This window comes from Clarias gariepinus, chromosome 1 (genome assembly GCF_024256425.1).
Source record: "Clarias gariepinus isolate MV-2021 ecotype Netherlands chromosome 1, CGAR_prim_01v2, whole genome shotgun sequence".
Classification (NCBI taxonomy): domain Eukaryota; kingdom Metazoa; phylum Chordata; class Actinopteri; order Siluriformes; family Clariidae; genus Clarias; species Clarias gariepinus.
The window spans coordinates 16,263,133-16,284,951 of NC_071100.1; the positions used below are offsets into that span (position 1 = coordinate 16,263,133).

General features: G+C 41.2%; 1 pseudogene; it reads right to left on the reverse strand.

Annotated features, from left to right (window-relative positions):
- LOC128520437 (titin-like) overlaps positions 1-21,819 on the reverse strand; it is a 105,029-nt pseudogene that overhangs the window by 42,506 nt on the left and 40,704 nt on the right.

Below are 21,819 nucleotides of genomic sequence, written 5' to 3' on the forward strand. Positions count from 1 at the left end.
TAACATCACATATCATACTTTATCCTCTTATTGTAGAATGTTAGCTTTGATTACAGCACACAATGTGGCGGTCAGTTCCCCCACATAAAGGTGCGGTTACGGACTAACTTTGTCCCCAACTTAGGAACAAATCAGTACAGAAACACTTTCTAAACACACTAAACACACGACAAACATCCAGTGAACCAGTGAATGGGAGGAAATAACTCACCACTTCATGACACAAACTCCAACATCTACATCACAGTGTTTAAATTCCTCACGTCCTACACCATCAGTAAATCTCCACCCACAAGGTCATGTGTACCAGCACACACATTATAACAACACACACACACACACACACACTCACCTGATACAGAGAGTAGAACAGCTTCACTCATCTCTGAGATCTGAGAGTCACTTCTTCTCGTCCCTCTGCAGGTGTATTTACCCCCATAATAACTCCAGTCCTGTCCTGTAATATTCACTGTAAACTCCTGTGTTGTGCGGTGTGGGTTCTGTGTGTAATCATTCCTATACCAGCTGTATGTCCACTCAGTGTCTCTTCCTGTCTGTATGTTACACCTGAAAGTCACTCTCTCTCCTCTGTACACCTGTGTATCAGGATTTATAATCACCACAGGTTTAATCTCTGTAAGGAAACAAAACACACACACACTACTGTTTCTATTTAGAAATTAATTTCGAAAAAAATTTAGGGAATTATTTTATTTTCATAATTAAATTTTAAAAACATTTAAAAGTATTAACATTTTAAAGTTAAGTACAGACTTTATGTAACCATTCAGGGTGTAGATTCTGTACAGAACAGTAAGTTTTGTAAATGTAGATCTTTTCTACCATTATTTTCACTCTCTGTTTTTCTGACTATTTATCCTCAGGAACACTGAGTGTCAACAAGAACACAAGAAAAAGAAACAAAAAGGTAAAAGAGCAACAATAATGCTAGAAGTAACGGACTGAGTATAACTTAACAGGTATACTTAATAAATACAAGGAAAAACAACTTCCTTACTCATTACTGCATGTCAGCACACACACACACACACACACACACACACCTTGAATGACACCATCTGCAATATATTCTTTTTCCCGATTTTCTCCCTAATTTATTCGCGTTTAATTCCTCCCCGTCACTAGGGGGCTCCCACAGTAAGGCTACTACTACCACTCAGTCGGGAGGGCCGAAGATTATCACACGTTTCCTCCGAACCATGTGACGCCAGCCGACCGCATCTTTTCGAATTGCTAACTCATGCACCGTTAGGGGCAGCGTAACACGCTCAGAGGACAGCGCTAACCGCTCCTTCCGCTTGCGTGAGCTCACAGATGCCCCTGATTGCCTGTAGAGCCATGATTAATGTGGCAGCACGAGGTACCTCTCATCCCTCCCCTCTGAGGGAGGGAGCTCGGCCAATCAGCTCTCTCTAGACCTCCGACTGTGAGAGGTTACAGCATCACCCGGGAATCGAACCAGCGATCCCCGGATGATAGGGCGAGCATTTTACTACTGCACCACTCGTAAGCCCCCGCCATCTGCGATCAATTAACTAGTAGCGAATAGTTCACAAATATATATTTTTTCAGTTATGTTGGTAAAATTCAATTTAAATTCATCACATTACCTGGGTTGCGCTGAAAAAAGGTCCCTTCACTCTGTATTGCACAATCCCTATATAATGTTTATTAAAATTAGTAATGCAAAAAATGGCTAAAATGCTCTGGTTTTTATGGGCTGCGTGCTCTGACGAACAGTGCGACTTTTGTACACTAAAAGTGTTTACTACATCTTACTCTTAGTGTTAGTAAGTTGGATCTCTGAAATGTAAAATTAATAAAAAGTACATATGTACTTTGCTTCATTCATTTTTGTGCTTGTAAAATAAACATTCATGCTCATTTATTTCTTATGATATAATTTTTTTTTAAAGTTCTTTTTCTACTGCTGAAACAAAAGACATTTTATATTTTAAACCCACATGTATCTGTTATAAAGAGTGCGCTAGATGATCAGGATGTTGTGATCTACTGTATGTACGAGCCTCAACGCAGGAACTCAGAGGTGGAGTTATGTAAGTTGAGCTGCAGGAGTGATTGTCTACATGTTCCGGGAGACTTTATTATTTCGGAGAACACAGCAACTTAAATAAAGTAAGGACACTAAATATTGCCTCAATTTCTCAAAATGATGTTGGCTCTTTTTGTCTCAACTTTTCTGTTAAACACAAGTATTCTCTTTTCTTATTTTTTGTCTTTCTTTAGTAAATTTACCAACACATAATTTCTTGTTACTTTTCAGCCCAACTTTCCTTCTTTTTTCAAAGAATCTGGGAACGGTGCACTTAATTTTTTTACGCAGGCCCAGGTTGGTTTGGACAGATTTTTTTTCCCTTAACAAGTAAAATTTAATGCATTTTATATTTGCTCAGGTTATCTTTGTGTAATATTAAATGTAGTTTAATAAATTTAATCATAGTTTTCATCACACTATAACTCAATTAATCTGTCAATGTCATATGCAAGTTTCTCAAATCTACCAACAGATCAAATAATTTAAAAATAAATTACATTAATTTTTTTTCTCTTCATTGTGAGAATAGAGCAGGTAACTAATGTATGGCTCTGATTGTCTATCAACTTAAAATGTCCCTTCTAAAATGTTTGAAAATAATGGCACGAGAATAATGCCATAAAAAATAAAACTCTTAATATCTTGATAATGATGGGGCAAAATGTATATTTTGTTCACAGAAATCTAAACAATGTACAAACAAATGAAGCTAATCTAAAGTGATTTGTACAATCTGGGTGGTGGGACGAGGTGGAGAACCATGTTTACATTAAACTAATGTTTATTTTTTTGCGCACAAACAAACTTGCTTGGTTTGTTTATTTAATCGGAGGGGTAAATTCACAGGATCATCAGTTTTTTAAATAGTTTTACACTTTATTGGTGACATTTCCAGTTCACCTCACACCAGTCGTGTTCAGTCGCACTCAGTAGTTCATTATTGTTATAAAATTATTAAGCTAAAAGAGGTTTTAACCTGCTCACATAATGTTTGTACAGTATGTTCAGTGTTGTGAAGAATACCTTAAAGAAAGTCTCTTACTCACCAGTAACATTTACCCAGAGTGCATCACTGTAGTGTGTGTAGTAGACTGGGTTTCCTCTTCCAGCTCTGCACCTGTACTGACCTCCATCAGAGACACTAACTGGTGTGATGGTATGGGAGTGTGTGGAAGTCTCAGTCTCAGTCTCAGTGCTCTGTGTGTCTTTGTTCCAGTAAAACTTCCAGTCAGCAGACTGCAGATTCAGTGTACAGGTCAGAGTCACTGAGTTTCCTGTCAGTGTTTCTCCTTCACGGCTGGATCTGATCACAGGTTTAGGTTTTTCTGTTGGAAATGAAATACAATTATAAAATGTGAAATAGTCTTTAACACACTAACTTCTACAGTAAAACAGTAATATTCTCTCAATGACAAAACAACTCCTGACTGACTTTGAGAATTTACATTTAGACACGTGATGAAAATAAAGATGGATATTAAATGTAAATCTTCGCTGTGATTAAGGTGAGAGTCAGAAAATATGAAGCAGGTCTTCAATCTCTCTCTACATCAGTTCATGATCATGGGTGTACAGAGTGACAAGTAATTTGGAAAATAAAAAACTACACATCTGGAAGATATTTTGGGAAACTCCAGAAATGGTAATGTTTTTGTTTTTAACACTTTGTGTTTTGTATAAACATCAATAAACATGTGGAGTGTTGATACCACACATCAGATAAACAAATTAATGTCATCATTAAAGTTCTATAAACACAGTACACATGTAGAAATCTCTGACCCTCAGTAGGAGACGTATACAACATTCTGTATTCACAGTCTAATCATCTGCTTATTTACACATTTAATTAAAACACAATTTAATGCACACATACAGATGGTCCCCAACCGGAATAATGGTTTTACCTTTGCGTCTCACAGCGGCAGCACTTGGCTTTGTATTTGCTGGCTTTTACCGCTGAGTGGCGCTATATAACTACAGTAACTACAGTATATAACTACTGACTCCTCAGGCCTTAGTTCATTCTCTGCAGGATTAATGAGCCGCAGCTCCTTCAGAGCTGCACGTAGTAGCGGATAAAATCAATTGAAACACTGTAATTAAATAAATTCATGATCACAGTACTAACATTACAGTACAAATGTAGAATAAAAATTTTATTAAATCTTATTAGGATCGAATTTAAGCAAAGTAAAAAATAACACAGGAGCCTTTATATTTTATCATGTGTAATTAGGAAAGCGTGTACGTGTAGGGTCTGGTGTCATCTTATACTTTGTGATCTTTAAATTTGATTAAATTACTATTACTATTTAATAAATAGATATATTAACTGAAATAAATGAAACTTAATTAGCCTAAAATTAAAACATTGTCAGGACGTGCTACTGCGTGAATTATAGACACATCCACTGCTGCAGAGACGACGAGATGACATGATTACCTTCATCACTGCAGCCGAAACCAAAGAAATCACTAATTTATCAATGCATTATTAAAATGGTCAGATTCAAATGGTCTTCTTGCTGTTTTTCCCGACATATTCATAATCATTAGTCTACTTCTGCCGGTGCAATCTAGAAAACGTGCGTGCGGTTGAGCACTAAATAAACTACGTAGGGAATTAAAGATAAGGATCACGATGCTCAACATCCCGAACCCAAACCTCATTTAAATTAAATTAACAAGTATTGTAAGTAAACAACAATAGCCAACAATTAAAAAAGCATTTTTATTTGGACTATAAAAATAAGCCTTCATCTATTTTCAGGCGTGCCAGCTGCCACTTTTTATTTAGAAGTTTTCAATACAAATGTTATAATGCCCACATGACATCAAACATTTCTCATCTTAATATTTTACCTAATTATTTTAACAATTTAAACCATTAAACTGTTGTCACCAAAAATGTAACAGATGAGGACTCCATTACAGAGACGTCACAGCCAGCAGTAATTTTCAGAAGTACTTTTTAGAGGTGAGGCTGCGTTGCGCGGCCACATGAGGCATGTTCATGGGCATTGCCTGGAGCTCAAATCTTAGAAACGTTGGGGCAGTTTTTTAAATAGACGCTATCTTTAATAACTGATGGAGGTTTTGAGCTGTACACACACGCATTCTCGCCTAAACAACTCTTAAAACTACACTTTGTCACACAATAACAGTAATATTGTAAACATTTTGCAGGCTGCCGTTTGGAGAAACCAGAGAATAAAGAATAAAACAGTTGTTGGGTCAAAATAACCCAACCAGGTGTTTACAGAAACAACACAGCAGTTTAGAGTGGATTTTTAAAATTATTCTAATGTTCTATTCTGAAAGTCTATTTTTCCAGTTATTTCTATATTTAATGTCTTTAAAATGTAAAATAAAAAAAAATAATAATAACAATGAGCCAAACAGAGGCTATATAACAGTTCATTCTTTGTACAAATACAATTGTCACGTGTCACAATCGGGCCAGGCTCCGAAGCAAGTCAAACACCACGCCCCCCATCTCCTGAGTACTAATCACCGCCACCTGATCACAATAAGGGCGAACCCTCAAAAGCGCACGCCACACAACATTCAACGTCCGGGCTCGTAAGACGAAAGTGGACCGAATCTCCAGAAGAGTAAGACTCGAATAAGTGTCTTAAAATTACTTACCTGTTCTCCTTGTTTATCCTCAGAAGTGTGTTCTCCTGTTTGTTTTCCCGTCTCCGTGGTTCCGTGTGTGTGGCGTGCGCATATCTCCCGCGCCGTTGTCTCAGTGTGCCCTCCGCTCCGACCATGCCATCCCCGAATCTGCCATCCCCGAATCTCCACGTCGACCAGCTTCCCCCCATGTAAAGTGACTGCCGATAATTTCCAGTAATTATCCTCTCAACCTCTTATCCGCTCAACCTTGACCCAACCGTGTTTGCTGAATTAATAAACATATCTTTCTTGAAAGACTTACCCTCCTGTGTCAGTCCGATTCTGTTACAGAAGCCCGGACCTTAACAACACGACAGGATGAGTGAAACCGATCCTATCCATGAGCTGGTGGCGCAGTTACGCCGGGTAGTAACATCCCCACCATTACCGGAGACAGCCACCGGCGCTTCTTCTACACCCACGGTAACTAGCCCGCTGGCGCGACCAGCGCCCTTCTCTGGCACGGCGGGGAACTGCAAGGGATTTCTGCTCCAATGTTCCCTCACGTTTACAATGCACCCCAACAGCCATCCCACCGACCAGGCAAAAATCGCGTACATCATTTCCCTGCTATCTGGACCAGCATTACAATGGGCTGAGGGAATCTGGACACGGGGAGGACCACTAACCCAATCTTATGACCGCTTTGACTCCCATTTCCGGGAAGTATTTGAAAGGACAGACAGTAAAGAATCGGCTGGAGAACAGCTCTATCATCTTAAACAAGGTGAAAAGTCAGTTCAAGAATATGCTCTCCAGTTTCGTACCCTAGCCTCCTCTAGTGGTTGGAATGAACAGGCCCCCATTACCACCTACCGTCAAGGGCTCAATCCAGATTTGCGAGTGATGCTTGCTACTCATGATGACTCACTGGGGCTTGAAGAATTTGTTTAACTGTCCATCCGCTGTTCTGTACGTCTTTCTTCCTGCCAACGTAGCACCCATGCTCCCCCAGATTTCCTCCCAATTCCGCCGGTGAAACCAGGGAACTCTGAACCCACAGGGGAACCTATGCAACTGGACAGGGGCCGGATCTCACCGAGTGAACGGCAGAGAAGGCTGACCCAGAACCTCTGCCTGTACTGCAGTAACGCGGGGCATCTCCGGCGGGAGTGCCCCATTCGACCCCCTCGTCCCTTGGTGAGTGTGTGGTCTTCTCATATAGAACGAATTCAACCCCTCACCACAGTTGTAAGCCTTACAGCCTCCAATGTTTCAATCTCAGTGGCAGCACTCCTCGACTCTGGGTCAGCCGGGAACTTCATCTCTGGAAACCTGTGTCGGTACCTCCAGCTCAAGACCACCCCGACGGAACGATCCTACCAGGTTCAGTCAATAATCGGAAAACCCCTTTCCAGAAAGTCTGTGTGCACTTCTGCTGGTCCCGTGACACTGCAGGTGGGACTTCTTCATCAAGAGAAAATCACTCTTTTAGTGCTTGAAGAATCCACGGCTGAGGTGGTCTTGGGACGCCCCTGGTTGATGAAACACAATCCCATCCTCTCTTGGGCTACAGGGGAGGTACTCCAGTGGGGAAAGGGGTGTACACAGACCTGTTTTCCAGCATTACCGCTAAGACCACAACTCTTACAGTTACAATCCACATCCATCGAAAGCCCAATAGAAAAACAGTCGGTGAATATACCCCCCCAGTACTCCACATTCAGCGACGTGTTCTGCCCCAAAAGGGCAACCCAATTACCACCACATCGTCAATGGGATTGCGCAATCGACCTCCTTCCTGGTGAACCATTACCTCGGGGACGCATCTATCCTCTCTCCATCCCCGAAAGACAAGCTATGGAGGAGTACAGATCTGGCCTTAAAAAACGCACGTTTTCGGAAAAGGGATCCCACGACTTGCCGCGAGTGCGCGCGGCAAGCTGTGAAAATGCCCTTCAATACCTGTAGGGGGCAGTCGTGTTTCAGTCTAAAGTATTGTGTGTCTACTGAAGCCGAAAAATGTTATGTCTCTTAGGCGCCCATTGACGGCAAGCGACAGAGCTCATAAACGTGTCAAGCTCAAACTGATATGTATTTATTCTTCATTTTCATTCAGAATTATTATTATTAGTAGTAGTAGTTCTCCAAATTTATTATTATTATTGTAACGCACCCGCGCGTGTGCAAAAGGACTACAAAGATGTATGACGTTAGCCTATATTTATGCGCTTCTAACGCAGACGGGTACTGGTGGCTCAGTGGTAGGTGATTCGCCCGTCATGCGGGAGACCCGGGTTCGATTCCCAGCCAGTGCTCAAAATTCCGGTGCTATTCGCTAAAATACCACGATATAGCCATTATATTATCAAGTTATGCTTCAGTACTAAATGCATGTTTGCAATTGAGAATTTTTTTTTGCTTAAGCTATGAAACACATTAGCACTCACCTCACAGTTGCTATAATTTAATGATTATCATAAGCAAAAAGTGTAAAACAAAGGATTCACATTTATTACATTTTCACCCAGAGCGGGATTCGAACCAGGGTCTGGACGATTTTATAGAATATACGGATATTATACAGATATTATTTAAGCAACGCCACACCACGTGGAAAGCGGCAAAAATGCTTCAATTTCATTGGCTGTCACTGAGTGTCAGCTATTCACGACTGGCCCCCGCGGAACACAGAATCCCCGGGCTTTAACTGCGCTTTCTTCATTCGTTATTACAGGGGCGGACTGGGACCAAAAAGTGGCCCTGGACTTCCTGGCCCACAGCAGCCCACACCATAATACATTGGCTCATTAATGTAGAGATACATTTTTAACACCAGTTACTAGTATAAAAATATAACACAGTACAGAAATCAATGCTATTTAAACATGTTATTTGAAGTATCACTGAACATATATTGGGTCAAAGAAACAAACAAAAAAAAGAACATCAAGACAAACAACATATAAATCTATAAAGACAATATTTTTTATTTTATTCTTTAATTATTATGGTAGTCAATATTAACACGAAATAATGCTGAGAAACATTATTTCAATTAATATTGACCACCATCATAATAACTAGCACAAGTTAATGCTGCTACTAATTTTATTCTGTTTGATTGCCATTCTTTTTACTTGGCTCTGGTAGATCAGGGGAGACGTGTCGGTCATCATCAGCATGTATTATGATGTGGGATGTGGTGCGCTGCTGGATCCAGCCTCACTGTCCCTGACCTGTTATAGGCAGAATCTGTTCATTTGAAGCATTTCACAGCATTTACCTTTAAAGCTTTTTCTTATTTTCGCGTAACCTTTTCTTCTTCCTCCTTTTCATTCATGGAAATTATTATTAATTTGCTCAGAAAATTCGCTGCATCGAGAAAGGATCAATATCTAAAAATTGCCCACGTGTGTGGACAAAGAATACAAAAGTGTATAATCTTTAATAAAGTTAGCCTAATACAATATTGTTTCCAATGCTGAAGCAAACATGATTTTGTTTTAGTCTATTCATTGAATACAACGCGACATCGCGCTCCGAGGTGAAGCGCACCCACAGTTACTGTAATCCCCCATCTCACCTTTACAACAGGTGTGAAGTCATCAAACCGGTTTCGCTGCTGGGGGAATTCACAGAATTGGGGGTTTTAAAACAAATTAACAAGACCGAGCAGACGTCAGACAGGGGGTTTGGTTGGTTAGAAGTGGCGCTGACGGGGGGGCGGGAGGGAGTCTCGCCCGGGGAGCAATTTAGTGTAGAACCGCCACTGCCTATTTTCCACCACATCTCGTACTTCCCTGATCTCGGACTAAACTCCGCGCTTTGCTTTTATAATGTGGAGCAAGCCCGAGATCATATTAACGTAGCATTCATCATTCAAAGTTATTCATATCAGTGTATAGTAAGTGTGATTTGAAAAGTGCTATAACTCCACCTGCTACAGTTTCAGCCCAGTGGAACAATCTGACTACACGTGAAGTGCCATGAAAAAATATTTGCCCCTTCCTATTTTTTTTCTTTTCATATTTGTTACACTTGTATAGGTGGAATTTTACCTAAACACTTTAGGTGAGAACGTATAGGTTAATATGTATAGGTGAGAACAGCTGATTCACACTTGGGGAGAGTGAATAATTTGCATTTAAATGTTGTCTGGCATTGTAAGCACACGCAGTGACACTAAAAGAACAATAGGATTAATAGGAATAGGAGGCACTAAAGAGGAGGATTTTAATTTAGACTATAAAAAAATTAACCTGCGTCTATTTTTAGGCGTGCCAGCTGCCACTTTTTAGTCTTATAATGCCCACATGACATGCTGGTACAGAGCTGGACATAACTCATCCATGCCAATTATCCCGGGTTTGCACCCTGCGCTATAAAATACGAGTACGACGGCCATCCGCGGACAGCAGCTCCTGCCTCCGTCCGCTCACGCTGGCTGTTCTTTGAAGTCTCTGGGGCGCGTTCCAATTGCCCCGTTTGCATGCCGCACTTCTGCGTTGTGTGTCCGCGTCTCACTCACACCGCGTAGTAAAATCCACTGTAAACCAACAAACCCCGTGTATTTTATAGCGCGGATGAACCCGGGATCATTAGCAAGGAGAGCTCTTCTTCACTATTCGTGCTTAATTCCGCAGCCCCGCTTCTTCGCATATCTGAAGGAGAGGCCGCCTAACTAGTGAGCGAGGAGCGATATTGATTTGGGCGCACGCCGTGACAGGCTGAAAAAAAACTATTGACCTCAAAAATGTAACAGATGAGGACTCTGATTAATGTGCAAAAACTATATAATAAAACTATATAAGACTACATGCCTTTATAAGACTCAACTTTTATTTAAGCGCACTCACAATAACGAAAAAACGTGATTTTATAAATGTTTGAAAGCAAATAAGCTGCGCTGCTCTGTATTGTTTTTGGTGAACTTGAGCGCGACAGAAAATGAACGCAAATGTTTTTTTAAATGGTCAGAGTCAGTCTGCTTGCTGTTTTCCCGACGCGTTCATAATCATTAGTCTACTTCTGCCGGTCGCTCTGGAAAACTTAATGCATGCGGCTGAGCGCTGATTAAAACTATGGAGTAAATTAAAGAGGAGAATCACGATGCCGAATCGAAGTCCTGAGCCCAAACCTCATTTAAATTAAATTAACAAATACTATAAGTAAAAAAAAAACAATAGCCCACGTTTAGAAACCGTTAATAAATTCTTTGCGACATGAGTTGGCCCGGTGTTATGCGCAAAGCGCCGGGAGATTTCCTGAAGCTCCGAAATCACTGGGGCATTTTTTCTAAATAGATGCTATCTTTAATAACTGATGGAGGTTTTGAGCTGTATATACACGCAGTTTTGAGGGGTTTAAAACGAATTAGTCCGAGCAGACCTACATGAAAGGTGAGAAGTGAGTAACTGAGCGCGCTGTCGCGGTGTATATACTGTACAACACGCGTTTATCAACCTTTTGATAAAAACGCTGCCTTTTGTAAAGTGAAAGTACTTTACAAAAGACAAACTGCTTTATTTCAGTCATGAATTCACAATCACATCACATTCCAGCTATTATTTCCAGCCGTGGTTAAATAATGTATGAAATAATTATTAAATGCTGGACACAAACAGCAAATATGATGATTATTATAAAAAGCCCGAAAAAGTTTGTGGTCATAAGATAATATTTACTTAATAATATAATATATATATATAGTTCATTCATGTCTTCTGATGATGTCGACACATTTTTTACGTTTTAAATAAGATATGTTGGCATATTCACGAATCAGGACATTCGCATAGTTAAGACTATCAGATAGCCTACTATCAGGAAATTAAAAAATTAATTTCAACACCATGTAAACCGAGACATTGCCATGTCTTTCACTGTTTTGTCCCTGTTAAAACATTACAAAAAATATATAAGAAACTTATTAAGAATTTTAAAGCACGATTTTGGGCATCTCATTTCATCATTATGAAAATAATATGAAGCACATATACACACATTTATCATGAAAGATCTGTTGTAAAGCAAAATAAAATTCATGTTTGTTTCAGCATTGGGAACAATATTGTTTTAGACTAAGTAATTATACACAATTCTTCGTTGTACAGTACTTGGTCCGGCGTTTAAATAAAGTCCTTCCATGCGCCATCTGGCGGATATTCAGTGAAGCACAACACATTTATTTAAATTCCCGAATGTTGCTTACGGCAAGTTGCGGCGCCCCGCGCGCTAAATTGAGGCATCCCGCGGGAAAACACGCGCAGTCTTAATGACCACATCTGTACATTGAGGAGGCCCTACAACAGGGATTTATACGCCCATCAACTTCCCCTGCAGCATCCAGTTTCTTTTTCGTGGCGAAAAAAGATGGTGGTCTTCGTCCGTGCATAGACTTCCGCACCCTCAATAAGGCCACAGTCAAGTTTCGCTATCCGTTACCCCTGGTCCCAGCAGCCTTAGAATGTCTCCGAGAAGCCAGTGTGTTTACAAAACTAGACCTTCGCAGTGCCTACAATCTTATCCGTATTCAGAAAGGAGATGAATGGAAAACTGCCTTCATAACACCCACAGAACATTATGAGTATCTCGTGATGCCCTATGGCCTTGTCAATGCCCCGGCCATCTTCCAAAACTTCATGAATGAGATACTCCGTGACTTTCTCCATCGATTTGTGATTGTTTACATTGATGACATCCTCATCTTCTCCAAATCTGAGGCTGAACACCACCAACACGTCACTAAGGTTCTCCAACGACTCCGTGAGTACCATCTCTTCCTTAAGGCTGAGAAATGCGCTTTTTATCAATCTTCCGTCCAATTTCTAGGTTACATCATTTACCAAAATGGGGTAAAGATGGATCAAGAGAAAGTTTCCGCCATCACCTCCTGGCCTCAACCCTCCAGTGTCAAGGAGCTCCAACGGTTCCTTGTATTTGCCAATTTCTATCGCAGATTTATAAAGAACTTCAGTACCACGGCCAGTCCCTTAACCTCCCTACTCCGAGGAAAACCCAAAGCCCTTAAGTGGACCCCGGCAGCCACAGACGCCTTTCAACTGTTAAAGCAGGCATTCACCTCGGCGCCCATCCTTATACACCCCAACCCAGAACTCCCATTTGTAGTCGAAGTGGACGCCTCATCCAATGGTGTGGGAGCCATCCTGTCCCAGCAACTAGGAAGACCCTTAAGGCTCCATCCATGTGCGTTCTTTTCAAAAAAATTCACCCCAACTGAACAAAATTATGACATTGGAGATCGAGAACTGCTCGCGATTAAGATGGCTCTGGACGCATGGAAACACTGGCTAGAGGGAGCCTTGCACCAGTTCCTCGTCTTGACCGATCATAAGAACCTGCAATATTTGAGGGAGGCAAAAAGACTCAACCCACGACAAGCACGCTGGGCAATGTTCTTTTCCCAATTTAACTTCAAGATCTCCTATCGTGCAGGGTCAAAGAACCTCAGCATCACCAAGGACGATCCAGTTCCCATACTCCCAGAAAAACTTTTTGTCAACCCCATCCACTGGGAGCACCCTCAATCCGTGTCAGAACCAGCACCAACCAATCCCCAGAACTGTCCCCCCAATCGCCGGTTTATCCAGGAAGTGGATCGCAATCCACTCATTAACTCAGTCCACGCTTCATTAGGCACAGGACACCCAGGAATCGAGCGTACACTCTCACTCCTGCAGGATCGCTACTGGTGGCCCAACATGGAGAAGGATGTAAGAAAGTATGTTGCTGGATGTCCTGAGTGTGCAATGTCAAAAAGCCCCCGACATTTGCCCGCTGGAAAACTTGTGCCTCTGCCCATTCCACACCGCCCATGGTCACACTTGGGGGTGGATTTCATCACGGACCTACCCAACTCGGGGGGCTGTACCTGCATCCTCGTCATTGTCGACAGATTTTCTAAAAGTTGTCGACTGGTTCCTCTCAAGGGTCTCCCGTCTGCCATGGAAACAGCCAAAATACTATTTAACAAAGTGTTCCGTTACTTCGGCATCCCAGAGGACATCGTCTCCGATCGAGGTCCCCAGTTTATCTCTCGGGTCTGGCGAGGCTTCTTCCAGATCCTAGGGTGACCGTAAGTTTATCATCTGGCTATCATCCCCAAACGAATGGACAGACTGAACGAAAGGTTCAAGAAATTGGACGCTTCCTTAGAACATTCTGCCATGGCCGTCAGGAATCCTGGAACCAGTTTCTGGGATGGGCAGAATACGCTCAAAATTCCCTTCGACAATCGACCACAGGTCTCACCCCTTTTCAATGTGTGTTAGGTTACCAACCCCCATTATTTCCCTGGAACGGGGAACCATCTGACCTCCCGACAGTCGACAGCTGGTTCCGAACAAGTGAGAAAGTCTGGGAAGAAGCTCACCATCATCTGCAAAGTGCTGTACGCAGACACCAGAGTAACGCCGAACGACGTCGATCCATCGCTCCATCATTCCAACCTGGAGAAAAGGTATGGCTCTCGACTCGAGACATGCGTCTACGTCAGCCATGCAAGAAGCTCAACCCCAGGTATGTCGGCCCCTTCACGGTCCTGGAACAGGTAAACCCGGTCACTTACAAATTACAATTACCTCCTCATTATCGAATCCATCCCACGTTTCATGTGTCACTATTGAAAAAATACCTAGACCCTGTTATATCATCCTCAGAGCCTGGCCCAGAAGAAGAAACACCTCCTCCTTCGATCATAGAAGATGAGGGAAACATCTACCAAGTAAGGGACATTCTGAATTCCCGTCGTCGCGGTGGTCGCCTGGAGTACTTGGTGGACTGGGAAGGCTACAGTCCAGAGTAGAGATCATGGGTACCTCGAGTTGACATCCTTGACCTCACGCTGCTAGAGGAGTTTCATCACACCCATCCCGACCGCCCAGCACCAAGGGGTAGAGGTAGGCCACCACGACAGCAGAGGAGACGACCCTCAGGAGCGGGTCGTGGAGGAGGGGGTAATGTCACAATCGGGCCAGGCTCCGAAGCAAGTCAAACACCACGCCCCCCATCTCCTGAGTACTAATCACCGCCACCTGATCACAATAAGGGCGAACCCTCAAAAGCGCACGCCACACAACATTCAACGTCCGGGCTCGTAAGACGAAAGTGGACCGAATCTCCAGAAGAGTAAGACTCGAATAAGTGTCTTAAAATTACTTACCTGTTCTCCTTGTTTATCCTCAGAAGTGTGTTCTCCTGTTTGTTTTCCCGTCTCCGTGGTTCCGTGTGTGTGGCGTGCGCATATCTCCCGCGCCGTTGTCTCAGTGTGCCCTCCGCTCCGACCGTGCCATCCCCGAATCTGCCATCCCCGAATCTCCACGTCGACCAGCTTCCCCCCATGTAAAGTGACTGCCGATAATTTCCAGTAATTATCCTCTCAACCTCTTATCCGCTCAACCTTGACCCAACCGTGTTTGCTGAATTAATAAACATATCTTTCTTGAAAGACTTACCCTCCTGTGTCAGTCCGATTCTGTTACATCACGTAGTGAATCGTCAGTCTAAACAAAATTTAACCTTTTTTTTTTTTTAACTCCTTGTTGTACAGTAAATGTAAATAGACCTGGTTCTGGTTTTTCATGTTTGTTGTATAAAGTACTCGGATGTGGAAATTACCATCACTAGTATTTCTTTGATACAACATGTGACTTTTTTTTATGACTTAAGCTCTAATTATATTTGAAAACTGCATCGAATGAAAATGCCACCTGGCGGTCGTTTCACGAATGACACGAAATGCGACCGATTTATTTTCTCCTGCGGCGGTGAGCACGGCGGTAACAGGCATTCCCGTTGATGACCTACTGTACGTGTGTTTATCAGTAAAATGGCAAACATACATTATGTCTACATATATATAAATAACATGATTAAAGCCATTATACAGAATACACACCTACACTTTTTACTGTTATACACAAACAACATTAACAAAATAGAAATAAAACACACTCACCTGATACAGTCAGTGTAACAGCAGCACTGGTCTGTGTGTATTTTGGGTCTGATGATTGTGTTCCTTTACATGTATAAGCACCTTCATTAGACTCCTTAACATCAGTGATTGTGTATCTATCCTCTATTCCAGTAGTAAGTTCTGTTTTATCTCTATACCAGTGGTATTGCCAGGATTTTCCAGGCTGTATCTCACATGTGAGAGTGACGCTTTCCCCAGTGAACACACTCTCAGCTGGATGGACTTTCACTACAGGCTGCGGTCTCGCTGTACAAAAATAATAAAATTTTAACACATACAGTACGTACAATTAAACATAACTTAAATATGATTTTATATAAATACACAATTAGACCGATTCCTTAAGAATGAATACATTGTTGTTGTTTTTTTCACAGACTTACTAACTTTAACCCTATAGTGACGTACCTCTCACTGTGATCGCGGCTGGATCGCTGTTGTCTGACTCGTAGTTTCCCCTGCGTGCTTTACAGTAGTATGTTGTTTGTCCTACATTAGAGATTGTCACATTAAGTGTGTTAGCAACTGGAGGTTTTTCAGAGAGATGACTTGATGTCTGATTTTCATAAAAGAGAAAAGTCCATTTAGTATTCTTCAGATAACAGCTCAGAGTAACTCTGTCTCCAGTGTAGATGCTCTGAGGATCCACTCTCACAGTCGGTTTGGGTTTTGCTGTTGATATGAAATGATGAAGAGATTAGAACTGTTTTTACCTTTATAGCATGAACATCTATTCTCTCATATTCCTCATTAATAAAGACGTCTGATTACAAATTTATTGTAAAAGCTACAGTTGGTTACATTTTTACAGTGGAGCAGAGGGGTAAGACATCTCTCTCTCTCTCATGTGAGTGTGTCATATGTGTTGTATTAATATTGTCTTTCTTGTGTGTGTGACTTTTTATAATGTGTGTTATCTCTTCTATGTGAAGTTTCTTTTGTGTACAATTGCCACATCTCTCTTATATGCTTCCATTCAGTCACATTTAGCTTTGATTACAGTACACAATGTGGTGTCCAGTTCATGTGTGAAAATGTTCCTCAGGTTCCCAGAAGATCTCTCACAATTTAGTTCCTAAAATTCTGTGCCATCAAGGAGAAAACACTCTACTGATGTGATAACTTGGTCATTTACTACTTTCGGGTCATCAGTTGAATTAATTTTATTGCCACATAAAGTTGCTGAGTCTACACCCGACCAACTGAAGCAACCTCAGATCATAACACTGTCTCCAGAGACCTGTACAGTAGACACTATGCATGATGGGTGCATCGCTTAATGCGCTTTCCTTCTTACCCTGACATGCCCATCTCTGTAGAAGAGAGTGAATCTGGACTCATCAGACCACATGACCACATGCAAACAATTTGTTTAATTTAAAAAACATTGGGCAGGCGCATTGGGCATTTCCTGGTTTACTCTACAGTTCTCAAGAGACAGGCCATGGTCAAGCATCTCTGTCGCACTATTTTAATTTCGCGTCTTGTTTTCCCAATTTGTTGTGTTGTGTATTTTACTGTATTTTAATCTTGTAGCTGATTGTAATTGCTCAAGTGCTCACTATAGTACATCCCTCTGGACGACTCGGACAGCCAGGGCAGAACGGATTACAACCCTCCTGAACCTGCCATGGACCGGGCCTCTGTGAGTTTCACCCACAATGAGTCTAAGCTTCCTGTTTTAATCATGCATTTTCTAGTCAAGAGGGGGCTTACGTATTTCAAGAAGGATGACTCCAAACCCGGTCCTTCTAAAAGACTGCGTTTGGAGGCAAATAGCCCTCCTTCTAATGCTTTTAGGCCTGTACGGCCCGAGTCTAGTACTCCAGCTCCTTCTGTCCTAAAGCCTGTTTGTCACATAAGTGTTGCTACTCAGATGGATTTTAAAGTGTCTATTAGTACACAAACTAACGAGAGTGCCTCTGTTGATACCCAAACAGATTTTCCTCCAGCATCTGTACCACTTCTTAATCGTGACATTTCTGCTTTTATTCCTCTCACTGATCTTCCTGTCGGTGTTCTTCTGGCTCAGAGAAGGTTTGATATGTGATTTTATATATTCTATTTCATTATTGATGCTTACCCAGAACCCCTATGTTTTTTTGTACTTTTATGTTGAGCCTTATACTTTGTATTTTTATATTTGTTTTGTCATTATGTAGATGCACATACTATTTTATTTTTTGTGTCTACTCTTATTAAACTTATTATTCATAAAACTGATTTCGTGTCTTTTTGGTATTTGTCTATGCCCTCTTATTTAGTCATGTGTGCGCAACTGTGGGTGCACATGTTGCACGTGTACTTCTGAGATTACATCATGTCTAGGGTTACTATTACATCATGCACGTTGGGTACACACTGTACACTGAACACCATTACATCATTACCCATCCCCTATGACGCTGGGTACACACTGTACTGTACACCTCCTTTTTGCTATGACTTACGACCTGTCTTTATGACGTCTGCTTTTGTCCTTGGCTCACCTCTGTTTCCTCCCCTTACTATATTATTCCTCCCCTATCTATATTATTTTACTAAGATCCATATTCTGTTAATTACTATTATAATTTTGTCACATTGCTGCATATATGCTTACATATTTCCCCCTCTGTGACTTTTAAGTCGTATAAGAGCGTAAAAAAAATAAGAAAAAGAAAATAATTCCTTTACAATTACAGTATGTAGATAATCCCTTTACACAACACCGGACGCCATGACAGCACAACTTTTTGTGCCTTTTGGAAAGAAGGAGAAAGCGATGTGACTGGCATGTATACATTTTTAAGACATAACATGCGAACGGTCCCTTAGGGCATCATGTAACTTTTACTTTAATTTTTTTTGTCATAACAGTGTGTTGTTGTGTTGTCCTGTAAGGTCAGTCCTTTTAAAATTAATACACTTTGCCTATTTAGTTTGTTTAGGCATAAAAATCACACAATAAAGAGTTTTCTCTTGAAGTTAAAAATTATTTTCTGAACCCTTAGGAGTCTGCAGGTGTTCTGGGGCCCTGAAGAACTTCTGACACGTCCTGACATTTGTATATTTTTCAGTTAAAGTGGTTACTCAATCGGAATGTAGGTTCTACCGTCACGGCGCTCGGCGGTACCGTTTGGCTTTGTGCGTTTGCTGGCTTTTACCATTGAGTGGCGCTATATAACTACATACTGACGCCTCATGCCTTAGTTCATTCTCTGCTGGATTAATGAGACACGAAGTTTTAGAACTGCACGTAGTAGCGGATAAAATCAAGTAAAACATTGTAGTTAAACAAATTCATTATCACAGAACTAAAATGACGATACAAATGTAGAATTCAAATTAAATCAAATCTTATTAGGATCAAATTTTAGCACAATAAATGTTAACACAGTGAGCCTTTAGATTTTATCATTTGTAATTAGAAAAAAAGCGTGTAGGGATTTGTGTCATCTTATTTCTTGTGTTCTTTAAATTTATAGTAGATTTATTAACTGAAATAAATTACCATAAAATTAAAACAGTGTTAGGACGTTCTACTGCGTCAGCAGATGTCGGTCTTTCAGCCCCGCTTGTGTTTTTGCAATATAATAAGAATGAAATGCAGTAGACTGTTATGATTTGTAAGGGGTTCGACCCATGTTACTCAAACGACTCAGCTCAGATGTAAGTAAATGGATAGAAAGTAAATGGCTGTGCTGGGGGAGGGAGGTGCTAATGATTTGGTCGGCTCTGTGTGTGTGTGTGTGAGAGAGAGAGGGGTGTCGCGGTGGTTGATTATTCAGTGAAACAAAGGCTCAGCTGAAAAATGTTAGGCACATTAGTCACTTAACCCCCAATAAAAGGTATTTAGTTGTAATATAACAGATGCGCACTAAATACCAAACCTAAACCAGGCACAAGGATTAATAAAACAAGATAGCCCCCATACCCGTTTTTTTAATAAAAATACCAAAGAAGATTATTGTGTATAGACTGATTAAAAACAATGCAATTTATGCTATTATAAGGAAAATCTCAGGTTCTTCCATTCCAAGGATTAAAAAGGCAACAATGTTAACTTTAGAATCTAGAATCCAGAAGATTAAAATCACACAAATTTAAATCACTGAAAGTCTCCAGAAGAGACTGCCCTCCAAGGTGCTCAGGAATTTCTACTCCTGCACCATAGAGAGCATCCTGACGGGAAATATCACGACCTGGTTCGGGAACAGCACCATGCAGGACAGACGAGCTCTACAGAGGGTGGTGCGATCAGCTAAGGGCATCATCCGCATCGAGCTCCCTGACCTGCATTCAATCTACAGCAAGCGGTGCTTGACCAAGGCCAGGAAGATCGTGAAGGACCTCAGACACCCCAATAACGGACTGTTTACTCTGTTGTGGTCTGGGAAGCGATTCCGCTTCCTGAAGGCCAACACAGAGAGACTGAGGAGGAGCTTCTTCCCGCAGGCGATAAGGTCTCTCAACCACAACACCACACCACTATGCAGAAGTAACACAATCTTTTCATAATTGATCAAATTTATCAATCTTTTTACATCCATGAACACTATAGACAATTACATGCACACCTTCCTTCATATCTACACTACATGTTGTACGTCTACATCCTGGACCAGTGCACAAAGACACTTTAATAACCTCTGCACAAAGACACTTTGGTTCTATGCATATTTGCACACCTAGTACAGTATATTTCAATTTGCACAGTATATTTCTATTTTTATGTACATCATATTTCTATTTTTATTTTTAGTTCTATTTTTCGTAGTTTAATTTAATTTTTCTATTTAATTTCTATCGTATTTCTTTTATTCATATTTATTTCTTATTTGTAAACTTTAATTCTCTTTTAGGGTCAATGGCAGTCGTATAAGCATTTCACTACAGTTCGTACTGTGTATGTTTGTGTATGTGACAAATAAAATTTGAATTTGAATTTTGAATTTGAGGAGCCTCAGATTCAAGAGGTTTTTTAAAGTGGGGAGAAGTGCATTTCAGTTCCTCTGAATGTATAGGTGAGAACAGCCGATTCACACCTGGGGAGGGTAAATAATTTGTATTCGAATGTTGTCTGGCATTGTAAAGCACTATAGTGACACTAAAAGAACAACCCAGGATTAATAGGAATTCTTATACTGCATAAATATTATTTAGCACAAAAAAATTCCTCGCGCTCGGGAAAACTATGTGTGCGGTTGAGCGCCGATTAGACTTTAGGAAATTAAAGCGGAGGGTTTTTATTTAGACTATAAAAAAATAACCTGCGTCTATTTTTAGGCGTGCCAGCTGCCACTTTTTAGTTAGAAGTTTTCAATACAAATCTTATAATGCCCACATGACATGACGGAATAAGGCACGGCTGGTGATGATTGGGGTTTGTTGGGTTACAGTGGATTTTACTACGCGGTGTGAGTGCAATGGCCATTCGTCCGCTCGCGCTGACTCTGCTCTCCGCAGATGGCCGGACCGGCCCCTCCCACCTCTCGCTCCTTTGAAGTCCCCGGGGCGCGTTCCATTTGCCCTGCTTGCATGCCGCACTTCCGCATTGTTGCACGTGCGTTGCATACACAGCGCATAGTAAAATTTACTGTAGCCCAACAAACCCCGAGTATTTTATAGCGCGGGGTGCAAGCCCGGGCAACGATAGCAACGATAGCTCACCAGTCGTGTGTAATTCTGTGATCCCGCTGCTTCGCATGTCTGAAGGGAAGGACGCCTAACTAGTGAGCGAGGAGCGATATTGATTTGGGCGCACGCCGTGACAGGCTGAAAAAACTGTTGTCAGATTGATGTGCAAAAACTATATAATAAAACTATATAAGACTACATGGCCTTTATAAGACTCAACTTTTATTTAAGCGCACTCACAATAACGAAAAAACTTAATGATTTTGTAAATGTTTGAAAGCAAATAAGCTGCGCTGTTCTGTGTTGTTTTTGGTGAACCGTTTTTTTAAATGGTCAGAGTCAGTCTGCTTGCTGTTTTCCCGACGCATCCATAATCAAACTTCATGGAAAACTTCATGAGTGCTGATTTAGACTATGGAGTAAATTAAAGAGGAGAATCACGATGCCGAATCGAAGTCCTGAGCCCAAACCTCATTTAAATTAAATTAAATTAACAAATATC